This window comes from Aulostomus chinensis, chromosome 9 (assembly GCF_037954235.1).
Source record: "Aulostomus chinensis isolate RoL2024-O1b breed Wild chromosome 9, RoL_Achi_v1.0, whole genome shotgun sequence".
Classification (NCBI taxonomy): Eukaryota; Metazoa; Chordata; class Actinopteri; order Syngnathiformes; family Aulostomidae; genus Aulostomus; species Aulostomus chinensis.
The window spans coordinates 24,687,434-24,701,101 of record NC_141328.1 but is presented as its reverse complement, the minus strand read 5'-3'; the positions used below and the strand labels follow the sequence as shown (position 1 = coordinate 24,701,101).

The 13,668-nt window shown below is 43.8% G+C and overlaps 2 protein-coding genes across 4 annotated transcripts in view; one reads left to right on the top strand and one right to left on the bottom strand.

Moving 5' to 3' along the window:
• The window catches only part of sycp2 (synaptonemal complex protein 2), a 39,749-nt gene extending 36,521 nt beyond the window's left edge, over positions 1-3,228 (top strand). The window contains exons 49-51 of one of the 2 annotated variants that reach the window (XR_015117928.1): positions 2,220-2,390; positions 2,637-2,823; positions 2,990-3,228. The gene's annotated coding sequence lies outside the window, so the exon portion shown is untranslated. The remainder of the gene's footprint in view (positions 1-2,219; positions 2,391-2,636; positions 2,824-2,989) is intronic. The other variant, XR_015117929.1, reaches the window with a different exon arrangement.
• The window catches only part of phactr3a (phosphatase and actin regulator 3a), a 32,425-nt gene that overhangs the window by 15,881 nt on the left and 2,876 nt on the right, over positions 1-13,668 (bottom strand). The gene's annotated exons all lie outside the window — the stretch shown is intronic.

The window sequence follows — 13,668 nt, the reverse complement described above, 5'->3', positions numbered from 1 at the left end:
TCAGTCAGTCACAGATTTATTTTAGAATTAAAGCCACTAAATAACAGTAGCAAGCATGTTGAGTGATGTGCTGACAGAAGCTAGCAACCATGGGCTTTAGTCTCCATGCTAGCTTGTCCCCCTGCCATACCAGGGCTGGGAGTCCAGAACTAGGCTGTGCTGGTCTACGCTGCTCATGTGCTACATTAAGTGTCTACCTGCTCGTACAGCAGTCGGCTTTCACATGATGTTCCTAAAAGAAAGCAAAGCGTTCAATACACAAACCGAGGTTCAGTGTGCAGAGTTGAATATACAAGCTACCATAAGTGACAGCAAAAAAACAAAAAAAAAACCAGCAGCAGTGGTTTTAATCATGTTATTTATTCATTAATTCATTTCAACTCAGCTTGAGTGTCTCTACTTTTTTATTTATTTATTCTCCTTAAGCAAAACAGAACCTCACCACAACCCAGACACGTAATACAAACCGAACAACGTGCTTGCTTGAACTGACGCACACACTTGGTTCCATTGTACGATGTGCAACAGAAAAAAAACCCCAACAAGGACGATGTCGAGTACACTTTCTAAGAAGCAATCAGACACCATGATTTAGGGCGGTCATGTTCACGCCTGACCGTCTTTTTGAGTACGGTCCTCTGCTCGGTATGGTTTAGTTTCCACGTGAATGAAAGCAACTGGATTTTTGGAGCAAAGTGATGGGAAAACCCTGATGAACGTCCTCCTCATGCTCAACCCTTGCCATCATTGTGAGCATATTTCCAAGGTACTGTTGCATTCAAATCGAACATAACACCTGTTTGTAGTCCTGTAATCACATGATGGGAAACTAAAATGTCAATAGACACCGCACTTGTCAATCATTATGATGAATAAGACAATGATTAATAAGACTGGGGGGTTGAGGGTGTGATTTTGGACGCGGTCTCAGTCTGATTCAACGGCATTAAACCAAATCCAGGGCTACTAAAAACATCTCCATGACTTGAAGATACTTTTTGCCTGTACTTGAAAGGCAGACTACACTTTTTAGTGAAGTATTGCTCTATAGTCATCTTGCTCAGGGTAGTCGCTCTTTATTCACTCTTCAGAACCAGGATGTGGACACAGAGGTGGGACTGAGCTTGGCTCCGGGGGGGGGCTCTGAGAGCATTCCTCCACCAAGGAGATATGACATCATCAGATCCAAGCCAGCTCTGGATAAATTCCAAAAAACAAATCGATTGTTCCCGAACCAAAGTTCTGTCATCCTAGAAAAATGTCATCAAGATCCATCGAAAACTTTCTGAGTTATCCTGTTGGTGATCACATATATCATCTATCAAACACAGTATATCACTTGGCAAAGCAGCCTTTCCTGCTAAATACTGGATGAGCGCATCTTTGGTCTCATCGCAGCTATAAATAACCTGAGACTGACAACCCTGGCCTCCCGTCGTCTCCGCGGCCCCCCCAGAGCCTCGGTTCCTCGCTCCAGCCACCCTGCTCCTTCCACCCTAGCAACTGACAATGTGCCCTTGAATGGACCACCTCCTTACCCACTGCCACGGCAGCTAACTTCCTCACTATCCCCCCTCCTGGCTTTACAACTGTGCTGCCATCTGTCTGTGGCCCCGCTGCCTTGGGGGCCCGGCCACAGTCAGGGCCCCTAACGACTAGTGTAATGAGAGCATTATTGCAGTAGAGAGAGAATGAACTCATTGTTAATGGTGACCTATAGTTATTTATTAATGGAAGTACTGGCATAACAACATGGCACATCTTTACATAAATCTTTTCCAACTCTGAAAAAAAGACACAACAACATCCTTAAGCTCACAGTTTTATACTCCTTTAACCCTGATAAATTAAGTCTGGCTAAAACAACCTTAAACTTTGTTACTTAGTCAGAGGCGTGATCCTAAAATGGATGTTCAGAAACCAGTTTCTGTAACAACTGAGTACCATGGTCGAAGTCTCCAAACCATCAAAGTGACAGTAGCTCATGTGAAACTATGTGAGCTACTGGCATCAAGAGAGCGAAATGATGTCAGCAAGGCCAGCAGCCAATAGGAAATGCCCAAGGCCCTTGTGTGTTACCATATGTTGGTGTTGAGAATGAGGACTAGTGGGTGTCTTCGCGTGTAAGTCGTCCTGGAGCACCAACAAAGAGAGTTAAAGGCACACGCGACATTTTGGAAAATATGCTGACTGTACCTTATTTTTTGTGTCATGTACAGCCTGTCAGATGCCAGACGGGCTGCCATCACCAATGTGGAACCAAAATCTACCTGCTGGCCATGGGGACTCATTTGATGTTGGACCAGCCCAGTTAGGGATTACATGGTGGCAACATCAGAGCAGGTCTAGCTACCATCGTCCCTCCCCCATCCCTCTAATGGATCCATCAGGTCAGAGGTCAAGCAGAAATAAAACAGCAAGCTCATGACAGTTCTTCAAAAAAATACAAATGAAATTATTAAAGTACAGAAGAAGGATAAGAGATAAGTTCACATGTTTGGTGACATTTCAGATGCAAAATCATTGTTATGATTCGATCCTGCTCGCTGCTGCAGTGCTAACAGCAGTCCATCTGTGTCACACCCAGTCACACCCAGTCACCCAGCTTTTGTTTTGACCAGATTTTCTTTTTGTAGTTGTTATTTACAGTACAAACTGTAGAAGCGCCATCTCCTGTGGGACGTCCATCACCAGGCGTGTCCTGGCTGACGCACTTGGATCCTGCGGGACCGTACTGACGTTAATGATGTCAGTGATGGAACCCTGACGATATCAGCGGCTCTGCACCTGAGCTGGAGATACTTGGACAGTGACACTCAAACTGTAAATTCACTTCTTTATCACAGAGCCATAGATTTGTTTTTAGAGTTGTTCCTGAAACCTGTAGCCATCTAAAGTCATACTGGCTTTTTCCATTAAAAGCAACAATTAATAGTAATTCCCTGCAGCCACATTCTCTCATCTGCATCTCTCCTGCCTCCCGTCCCAGCTCACCTCTCCCAACTGCCCAAACCTGCCATCTTCCAACTGTCCACCAGATGCCCTCGGTCATTACCACCTTCCCCCCTCATCTCATCAGTGCTGCAGTTCCATGCAGGGTCCACTCCACCCACTCCTCACCTGCAGCTCATGTCCTCATCAGCATCTCTCTGTACTCTGTACGGTGCACCTTTCCTAGCACTCGAGCATCTGTCCTCCACAGCCCCCTGTGACCTTTTTGCCTGTTCCTTGTCACATTTGTTTGGACCGCCGGCTCTGCTCTGGCCTCACCATTCAATCAGCCTCCATTTGATGAATAAAATCACTGAACTGCACCAAGTTCTCCCTCAGATGTCCGAATAGGGGTCCTTACTCTGCATCTCCGTTGCCCCTTTATAACAAAACTTTCATTTCATATGTCGGTTTGCACTCCTGTGTTTTTCAATCATTTTTGGCCTGGCCAGTATTTTTAGCATTACTGTTGAAAAGGTTACTACACTACTACTACTTATCCAGTATTACATAAAAATTTGGATGGAAAATCCCACACACAACACATTTCCGCCCACACAGACACACCTCTGCATTTCACTAAGGAAAAAAAAAACCACACAAATGAGGCTATCTTTGACCAACTGTGTGAAAAGCCTCGCTGCAGCCATCGGATCCACCCGGTGGGTCGGAAACGTTCCTGTGAAAAGTGCTTTTCCTGTCACCCACACAGCAGTGTGAGCCTCTGAAGAGCCCGTCCCACCTTCTCCCAACAGCATCCCCCAGAGGACCAAGAAAACCCTGAATGCTTCCAGGAAGATTTCCAGCTGATTGTTAAGTTTTGGGCTACGTTCCCATGATAAGAAATCTCATCCTAAAAGCTCCCTCCAATCAGGTAATGGAAGTGTTGGTTCGGCCTTCATAACTTTAGCTGCTGCAGCTGTTCATCACACTAATCAAACAAACTGATTCTAGATTCATTTGGACTCATTCAATCAAAAGATTCACACGTTATTTATGGATTTTTTTTTTCTTTCTTCATTTTAAAAATGCGTTCGGATCCTAAATCGTGGCGGACGGCGTTGTGTTTAAATACTCTCCTACAATAAAAACATCACAGCTTCAATTCTGCAGGGGAGCTCCTGCATATTTCCTTAAATGAGCCATTAAGGGTTTACGCACAGGTGAGTTAGCTGTGGCTCTGCTATCGGCATTGTCAGTCAGCGAGGCTAGTTTTAGACTCCAGCAGCAGAGTCAGGTGGGCGAGCAAGTGTGTAATTTATTCCTGTTATTTCCACTGATTTAGGTCAATGCTTGAAAATGTGATACAAAGCCTGCTGAGTGTGTGAGTGTTTCACTGGGCCCTCGCTGGAGAGCAGATCATGGTCTCCAGGCAGGAAAGATAAAGGGAGGTGCACAGGGAAGGAGAACAAAGCCAGCTGAGACTCCCTCAAGTGTGCAGCGACGTACGCGTGGGACAGTTTAAATATTTGATGTAAGAACCTAAACAGTGTCTTAAACTACAGCAGGGGGCCGTAGCCTATGCAGAGTGTGAAAAGTGTCTCAAGGGGGACGCACAACCGAGATTGTGTTTTACACCCATTTTTATGTTTGAATTGTTCAAACATTATCCAAGAATGTCAGGGCGCCGTGGCTCAGGAGGGAGAGTGGCAGTCTTCATCAGTGTGTGTGTGTGTGTGTGTGAGTGAGTGAATAAGGCAACACAATAAAAGCCATAAAGGTAGAAATATAAATAAAGTCCACTGGCCATTTAACTCTACGAGCTACAACACAAAGCAGGCAGCGGCATCATGTTCTTGTCCAAGTCTAAATAGACCCACTAAAGTTGTTCTTTACAGTGTCGGACAACATCGATGAAAAGATAGAGACCTTTATGTTGAAGTTTCACTTTTACTTTCTGTACTGGTGGTGGTGGTGTGTGTGTGTGTGAGTGAGTGATGCTGAAACATAATTGTAGCCATTAGTCACATGTGGCAAAGAAGAACTGCTGTAAATAATTTATCGCCAGAGTCATCAAGGAATATTTAACTTATATCTCATTTATTTGAGCCGGCGTGATGAGAGCTCTACCCGACGCGTCACCGTGTCACCGTGTCGGTGGATGTTACCCCTCTGATCAACATCGCTGTGCTTCTCATGTTTGTCCAAAAAAAAAAAAAAAAAAACTGGAGGAGACTCAGTCAGGACCAGATGGACAGGGGGGGGAACGCTCACAACAACAACCTGAGCCTTCCACAAACCAACACTTAATTGGACTAACAGTGATATGGAGGATTCCTTTTTTTGTTTGTTGCAGATTTTTCAGCCTTGCCAACCAACCCGCTCAGTATTAGAGAGATTAAAACTATCTACATCCAGATCACTCATTGTGACCAAGAGCAAATAGGATAAAAAAAGGCCTTAGAAATACAGTTCTACTTTAACTTGAGTACATTATTCAAAGGTTAATGCATCCAACTGAATTAAAAACCAACATCCAGGGCGTGATGAGCTACTTCTGTGGTTTCGGAATAATAACTAGAAGTTTTAATTCTTTTTTTCCTGACTGGAGGATGAAGGATGCGGGGTTATCTGTTGTGGGAACCGTCTGGAGCTAACAGCAGTTTCAGAACGATTAACTCGGTCTTCCCTGTAGTTGCTGTGCACTAGCAGGAAGCTGCCGTGTTGCAAAAAACATTATCTGGTAGTTGAACAGGTTTGGGCCATACAATGAATCAGAGCTGATAAAGAAGTTGCTGGAGAGCCCTGGCTCACCACTAATGACCACAGACTCTGTACTACAGGTTTGGCCGCAGTTCTAACAGCAGTTTTAATGGGATTGGATTGCAGCGTTTGGCTTACGTACAGCAAATATATGGGATGATTAAATTAAATGGAGTTTGTGCCTGAATTGGCTTTCCCCACTGATGTGTCATCGATGCACAAAAAAAATGTTGCCCAGCCTCTTTCCCGAGAAGCCTGTTGAGTGGAGGCCATCCAGGACGGACTGATCAGCACCCAGAACACGCTGGCTGGGCTCAGCAGCACAGGCTGGTACTGTCCATGGTGCTGAAACTCACCACTTGCCACCCTGACCAGAAGAGCTAATTCAAGCATGCAAATTTTAAATGATCTGCTACTTAGTGTCCTCAGAAACTCCCGTGTCAGAGGAAAAATAGGAGTGTGTCTGCAAGCCTCTCTACTCAATATTCAGCGGATGATGCGCTGTCATGCAGGCAACTCCCCTAATGACTGTTTTTTTTTTTCTATCTCTGACTAATTTGATGATTATGTCCTTGATTGTTCAATGGCTGTCAATGCAAACACTATTTTAAAATGTAGTATTTTGTCCGAGAGTCAAACACACGAGGATATTTTGTACACAGCTTCAGAACTGCAACAATATAAACATCAGCAAGGAGCCGGCGGAATTTTCTTTGAGGATGATGGAATTAAGGACAAAGCAAATTCATCATTGACTGAAAACTTTGCTAAGCTTTAAGACGTGTCGTCAGTTCTTCTTCCGTATTTGCATTCAGAAATCAAAGAAAACGTGGCAGAAAAATGCAGGAATCTCTGGGAAGGTTGACTATTTGCTTGAGGATATTAAATCTGAACAGAATAATGAGTAATTAATCAAATAGCATGGCTGAGAGAGATTTTTGTCAGACTCAGTAAAGCCAGATAATACATTTACTGAGGAAAGAGACGCGGGTAATACTTAATAGCCGCAACAACACCTGTAGTCTGCTTTAGTTACTTTTTGGTGCTTTGAAGACAAAAAAAACCCTACCTCAATATTTGCATATTGTCGGATGTTTTGCTACAAATCCTGTGACCTAATGCTTCCCTCCACTTGCATAAAAACCTCTCAGTATGTGATGGATCTTACAGATGAATTGGAGCTTAAACTTGGTAAATCAGATTAATACAGAAACTTGTCTCAAAGGTTGTTTGGACACATCATCACGAGTTAAAATTTGTGTATTAGCTTCATTTTTTTCATTCTTTATGGAGGTTTTTTTTGTGTATAAATGCATTTATCCGTCCACCCGTGGGTGTCAAAATTAACTTGATGCTGTGACGTGCTGTGTTCTCTTTCTGATCAAGAAATGCTTCTAAACACCTACTGTACGATGGAGAGAGTAATGAATGAGGGAGCGAAAGACTTCCTCTGTTTACGCCACCCCCCCCCCCGCCTCCTGTTACCTCACACCCAGTCCATCAACAATGAAAAGCTTCAATTCATTTCCGTTTTATGACTGCATTCCTCCTAGTACTATCTGATCTGGCTATGTATTTAATTTACTGTCTCCTGAGAGGCCTCGTCAGAGATGTTCAATAATACTGCAGTGTAAGTGCCCATCAAGCCAACAGTGGCTCAGTGGAAAGCTTTGTAACACTCCCCCTCATGATTGTTTAAAGTCTGTGTGTGTGTGTTTGTGTGTGTGTGTGTGTGTGTGTGTGTGTGTGTGTGTGTGTGTGCCATCTTCCCTCATACACGAGCTGCATCTGCCTCCGTCCTCCTTGCTCCATCCTTCATCTATGCACCTGTCCCCTAAATTTCTCCACCTAAGACAGGAGCGCTAATTGGCGACGCGGCCCAGGACTCACCTCTGCCCCTTTCATGCATCTCTGACTGCATCTGGCAGCTTGGTTAAGACAGACTGTTGAGCTACAGAGTGAGAGCTGGAAACAGGGAGAGACAGCATGACTGCCGCTCTGAATATTACAAACTCATTTATGAGGAGGGGGGGTGACGATAGTCAGAGATAGCTTTTGGGTTTTGATTCCCCGAGAATGGAGAGGAGAGGAAATGAGAGAAGTCACCGAGGACATTTTGAAGGTAGAATGTGAAAAACTAGTTTTGGTTACTGTTGACTAAGTCCCAAAGAAATAAAGGCAATACTTTACTACAAAAGTGTATTTTGCCTTTCAAGTACTCACAAATAGGTATTTTGAGCTGAAGAGATTTTTCTTCCTGTGTCAGTTGTTTGAGACTGTAGAACGCAGAGAAAGCCAGCAACGTTTATTCTGCTTGAAGCTAATAGCCCCTGTTAAAGTTCATTTTTAGCTAAAACCAAAGTGTTTGTGGGTTACTGAGCATTCAGCATCCGGATAGAGAAGATGTGGATTATACCAAATGATGCTCAAGAGAGTTTGTCAGCAGCCATGTTTTACTGTTGTTATCTCCCCCCCAGCTTCAAGCTAATAATAAATATGGCTGGCTCTTTCTGCGTTCTGGAGTTCCAAACAGGTAATGCAGAAGGGGAAAAAAACGACTGTGAGCTAAAGACACATTTTTTTGAGTACAAGAATGGCAAAATACAGTTTTGGAGTGAAGTATCACTATCATCATTCTGAATTTAAAACCATTCTGAACAAGAAAGTGCTCAGAGAACATATTCAGCATGAAGCTCAAAGTTATTTGGGGGAGCGTTTCTCATACACGGCTTCATGTTTTCCCTTTTGTCAGTGAGCCTTTGTCATCAGGGGATGATGACAACACTTTTCAGTGACGTCAGCTGCCCTTTATAGCCACAGCTCAGTGACAGCTCATCGGGTGTTTTTTGCTGGATACTACAAGCCAAGTTTTCTTGATGCAGCCTCCATTGCGTTTTAGAACAGACGATGCATTAGCAATACTTAGTTGATATCCTGACCAAATGTGTAATGACGATTAAAATCACAATTAACCTCCCTGAATGCACCGATGAGAAAACTGACATTGACTCAATGAGCTTTTACAATCCACCAGAATGATGATGAACTCTCCAGATCAAGTCTTTCGATTCCATTTCCAGCCATCCATTGTCTTCCACTTATTCCTGTTAAGGGTTTGGGGGGGGGGGGGGTCGATCCTATCCCAGCAGCTACGGGCGAGAGGCGGGGTTCACCCTGGACAGGTCAACAGTCCATGGCAGGACCAACACAAATAGACAGACAACCATTCACACTCACAACCACACCTACGGTCAATTTAGAGTATCAATCAGCCTCGTCCCCTCTTGATGTCTTTGGACTGTGGGAGGAAGCAGGAGTACCAGAGAGAACCCACGCAGGAACAGGGAGAACATGCAGACTCCACAGAGAAAGATCCTGTGCCCGAGCTGGGACTCGAACCTGGAACCTTCTTGCTGTGCAGCAACAGTGCTGACCACTGCACCACCGTGCAGCCGTCTTTCGAGTCAAATTTAATTAATTTGTGGGCATCGATGGCCACTTTCATCAATCCATAAAAACATGTAGGAGACAGAAAAACCACACCTTGGAGCTGTGAGCCAATGAGCGGGCAGGAAAAGAGTGAGAGACAGCAGAATGAAGTGTTCTTGGTTAGAACTCACTGATGTCTGTATGTGCAACTCATGCTCAGGCTCCCAATCAGAGGCACCCAGCAGCCACTGGCTCTTTGTTAATGGTATCCTATAGACTATCCATCATCCCACTATGGCCAGTTAGCAATTAGGACAACTTCTTGGCTTCCTTTCAACAAAAGCAGCCGCCTCCTCAAGTCTCTCTCTCCCTCTCTGTCTCCCCACTTTTTCCCTCTCCTCAATCTCCTCCCTGCCTCACTAATTCACTCTCTTGTCCTGTTCTCTCCTTCTCTTTTTCTCCCCCTTCCCTCCAAAAACGTGTCTCCACTGTTCTCTCAAAGCCCAGAGGAGTTCCCTCTCTTTACCCCTCAGCGTAGTACATGCAACTTGCTGAACTCAATTTAACCTCATCTTTAAAGGCTAAACAGCTCCATTACACACCACCTTTCTACGTGGGGTCTCTGACAGGTGTTTCAGGGCTGCTCTGCTCTTACTTCTCTGTTCTCCCAGGGATGTGTTGTCAGCCGCCTGACTGCCTTGTTCTAGCATATTCTGGCTGTGATTTCAGTTTTCTATTTGCACAAGTTCGCAGAGACCTGCCAGTTCTCCTGCGGATCAATGCACACGTGGATGCACATGCCAGTAAACATGCAGACACACAGGTGTACGAACCCAAACAACAGCCTTAGCAACACATGGCTCCAACTCAGTCAAAGGCCTAATCTGCCTCCATATCCGTAGGGACTAGGAATGATGCTGCGCTTTTGTTGTCATCATTTTTGTGCTCCATCTTCCCGGAGAGAGTGGAGCTCAACAAGACATCCAGATGCAGCGTTGCTCCATTCACTTCTCAGCGGTTGGGGATCCGCTGTGACAGTACAGTTAGTGGAATATCTGGTGATATTACATACACAAAGGAGAAATTTAGCTGATGGCTTAGTGGGGTTCATTCAAATGATGCGCCATATTACAAGCACAGATGGGTAAATATAAAGGTCACTAAATAGTTTGATTATGAAAAGGATGTGCAGCGTTTACACTAAGATTTATCACAACCCAAACTGACACCTAACGGAGGTGTAGAGGCGACAGACAGCGTCCTCTGAACACTAAATAGTGAATATCCCTTGTGAATGGGGAGCGTTACTCCAGTTGTGTTCCGGAGATGTGTTGTCTTTTCTAAGGTTTGCTGAAGCTGCTGTTGTGGCTGCACTCACAACCGGTGTCTTGAGCTCACAAAGACCCCCCCCCCGCGCAACACATCTTTGTGTCTCCAAAATGCAGAGAGAACTTACAGCCTTTCTGGCCTGGATGTCAGTCAGCGTGCCTCAACTCTAGCCAGCTTTCATCTCCACCGCCATCATTTTCCCCTCCTTTATCCTTCAATAAACCCACTTCTCCTTCCATTTGGGTCAAGAAATGAACAAATAAAAACAAGAAACGACTCACTGATGAGTGAATGACGAAAAAGCCCTGACCGTGATGGAGCAGACGTTGATTGATGCTACACATCGTCATTGACTGACACACGCAAGATGTATTCTTAAATCACTGCATTCTTTTTTCTTCTCAGCCGCATCAATTAATAATTTACAAAAGTCATGACGGTAAGGGGAGATGTTTTGTTTGCTACCAGGAAGCCACTCTGAGAGTTACCACCTCTGATGGCTACATGTTTCTTCCTGGCCTCTGTGGGGACCTGTGTGAAATGAATAGCTCTCCAGTGGCCACTACTAACAGGTGGCCTTAACTGAATCACAGTCTCTTAGAGCTGACCGTGACGAGTGATGAGTCGTGACTCTGGTGTGAATAACAGCTCTGCCACTGAGAATAGGAAGTAAAAGCTAAAGAGAGTGACGTAGGTGCAGGTGGTTCTTCTGAAGACTACATACACTTTGTAATGGCTGTGTATGCTTTTCTATATCTAGTGTGTGTTTGTGTGAGAGAGAGAGAGAGAGAGAGAAAGATTGTATGTTCAAAAACAAGAACGCAAAATATGCAAAAAGGTCCTGATAGGAAGATTGAAGCCAGTTATTTGTCTTCCAAAATCTCACGGGCAATCTGACACTGAAAAGACATGATCCTTACTTTAACAAGAAATATGAAGGCACAAATGTTAAACGTGGTAAATGTCAAGTTTCAAGTCATTTGGATAATTACAGACGTTCATCAACAGCCGTCCTGGTGTCTGGTTTTCCCTTTTTAGCCTGATAACCGTCTCTCATGTCACTGTCATCTTGGTGCAGATATCAAAGGAATTCATTCAGAAAAACCGAGGCCAACATGAATTTACTTCAACTTTTTTTTTTTTTTTTTTTACGCACAAGAGATAACGTTTAATGACAAGATTGTGCCATTGCTTCCACAAGTGTGCAAAACGCTCTAACCAGGCGGCAGTCCTACAGAATTCAGTTTTGCTCAAGGCTAAATGGCACAGTGGATCAATCAACTACACAAGAGAAGTGAAAAAGCCACACCACCTCACCAAATACTGCACCACTTCCAGCTTTTTCTTTATCTCTCTTTTCTGTATTGTTGAGTGCACTTGACTGCCTCAGTACAGGGCGGATGTACTGTAAAGGATACTTGTAGTTCACAGCCTGCCAGTGCCAGGTTGGCGTGAATACTCTCCTTGTTAGCACCGCCAAGGAGGTTGTGTTTTCACTGCCGGTTAGTTGTCTGTCAACAGGATTAGACAAAAACTACCAGGATGATTTTCATGAAACTTGCTGGTGTGGAGGAGCGATGCTCCAGACCCTGGAGTCGAGGCATGTTCATCTATGAAGAAGTGTTTTAACTTCATCTTTTATGATCCTCATAAACCTCCCAGGTCTCCACGCTCTTGTTGTAACAACTGTTCCATCAAAAAACAAAAAAAAACAAAACTTTCTATCTTCAGATTCTTTGAGAGGAAATGGTTGTTGTTGTTGTTTAGGTTGGCTAAGTTTGATTAGGCTGATACAGCCCGGCTGGTATGGCTGGAAAAGGTGTCACGATGGAAGAATTCATTTAAGTTGATTTCAAAGGGGAAACAAAGTTAAGTCGTCAGTCAGACTGAAAAAGAGCACAGCCATATTAGAGAGCTGCCCCATCCTTCGACGTCCACATTCATCTTCCCACTTTAAAATCTTTCTGTTGTCTCAAATCGATGGTGCAAGCCAACAACATGTTTTTTAAGTGATTCGCTGATTGCTTGTTTCTCCTAGCACGCTCTGTGCTCCAGGGAGATGGTATGAGCATGCTTTGGCTTTGTTAATGTTTAGTACTTTTATGGCAGTCCTCACTCATTTCATTCAAAATAAAACCGTATATACTTTATGGAACACTTTTTTCTTATTGGCGTTATTGAAGTCACGTATTTTGAATGTTTTCTCAGCTTATTCAAACAGTAAACCTTTCCATTGCTTATGTAAGGAATCCATGTGGTACTAAAACCATTTTATATACGTTATTACCTCTTCACTTAAAACAAAGCCTTGTTAAAAGGGGGGGGGGGGTGTTATATAAGCCCCTCTGACTCAGAATTTCCCATATTTACTCATCAAGGCCTGAGCATAAGGGAGGTGTTATGTCCAAGACATTGCTCTGGTTTGGGGTGAGTCATTGTCGAGGCTCAGTATCAACCCTCGCCGGCTTTGACATATCTCCTTGTTGATGAGGGGGGCCCCACTCATACCTGCAATCCTCCGAGATTCCTCTGATGTGAGATCTGAGAGGATTATCCAGGTATCAGGAAGGCTGGCAGAGATGAGACTGAAAAATACTGATCGGTGAAGGCCGGTGGTTGAGGATCCACCATGGCAGACACATTTCTATGACCACAAGGAAAAGGCTAGCTTTTTTTTTTTTTTTTTTTCATTATTCATTTTGTTTGTTCGATCAAATTAATGTCTTGGAAAAATCTGGTTTCGATACAGTCCCCTGCACCTACTGCTGAAATGAGCCGTCAGTCAATCAAAGAGTGGATCGGCTGGTCAGCTGATGGTAGCATAAAGACTGGAAACAGGGAAAATGAGATTCTGGTTTCGTAAAATGGCAAAAGAAAATCTGCCTCATCTTACTGTTTGACATGTGTCTTTTCTTTCTGTTATTGATTCATAATAATATCAAGTATTTGTAATATTGTCAAGCATAATCGATTGAACATTGTTATCACTAGCATCACATTGATGACAATTTGTGTACATAATTTTTTCTTACTTTAATTTACTTGTTTTTTTTTCTGGTCATCGTGAACAGGGGCCACTGATGTTGATATTGATTTACTGGCGTTGAATCGTTTATTGGCTGGTCAGCTTAATGTAGCCAAATGAATAGAAACAGGAGGCAGCTGGTCCGGCTCTGTCTAAATGATGAAACTTGCCTTTCACGTGGAACTATTTAT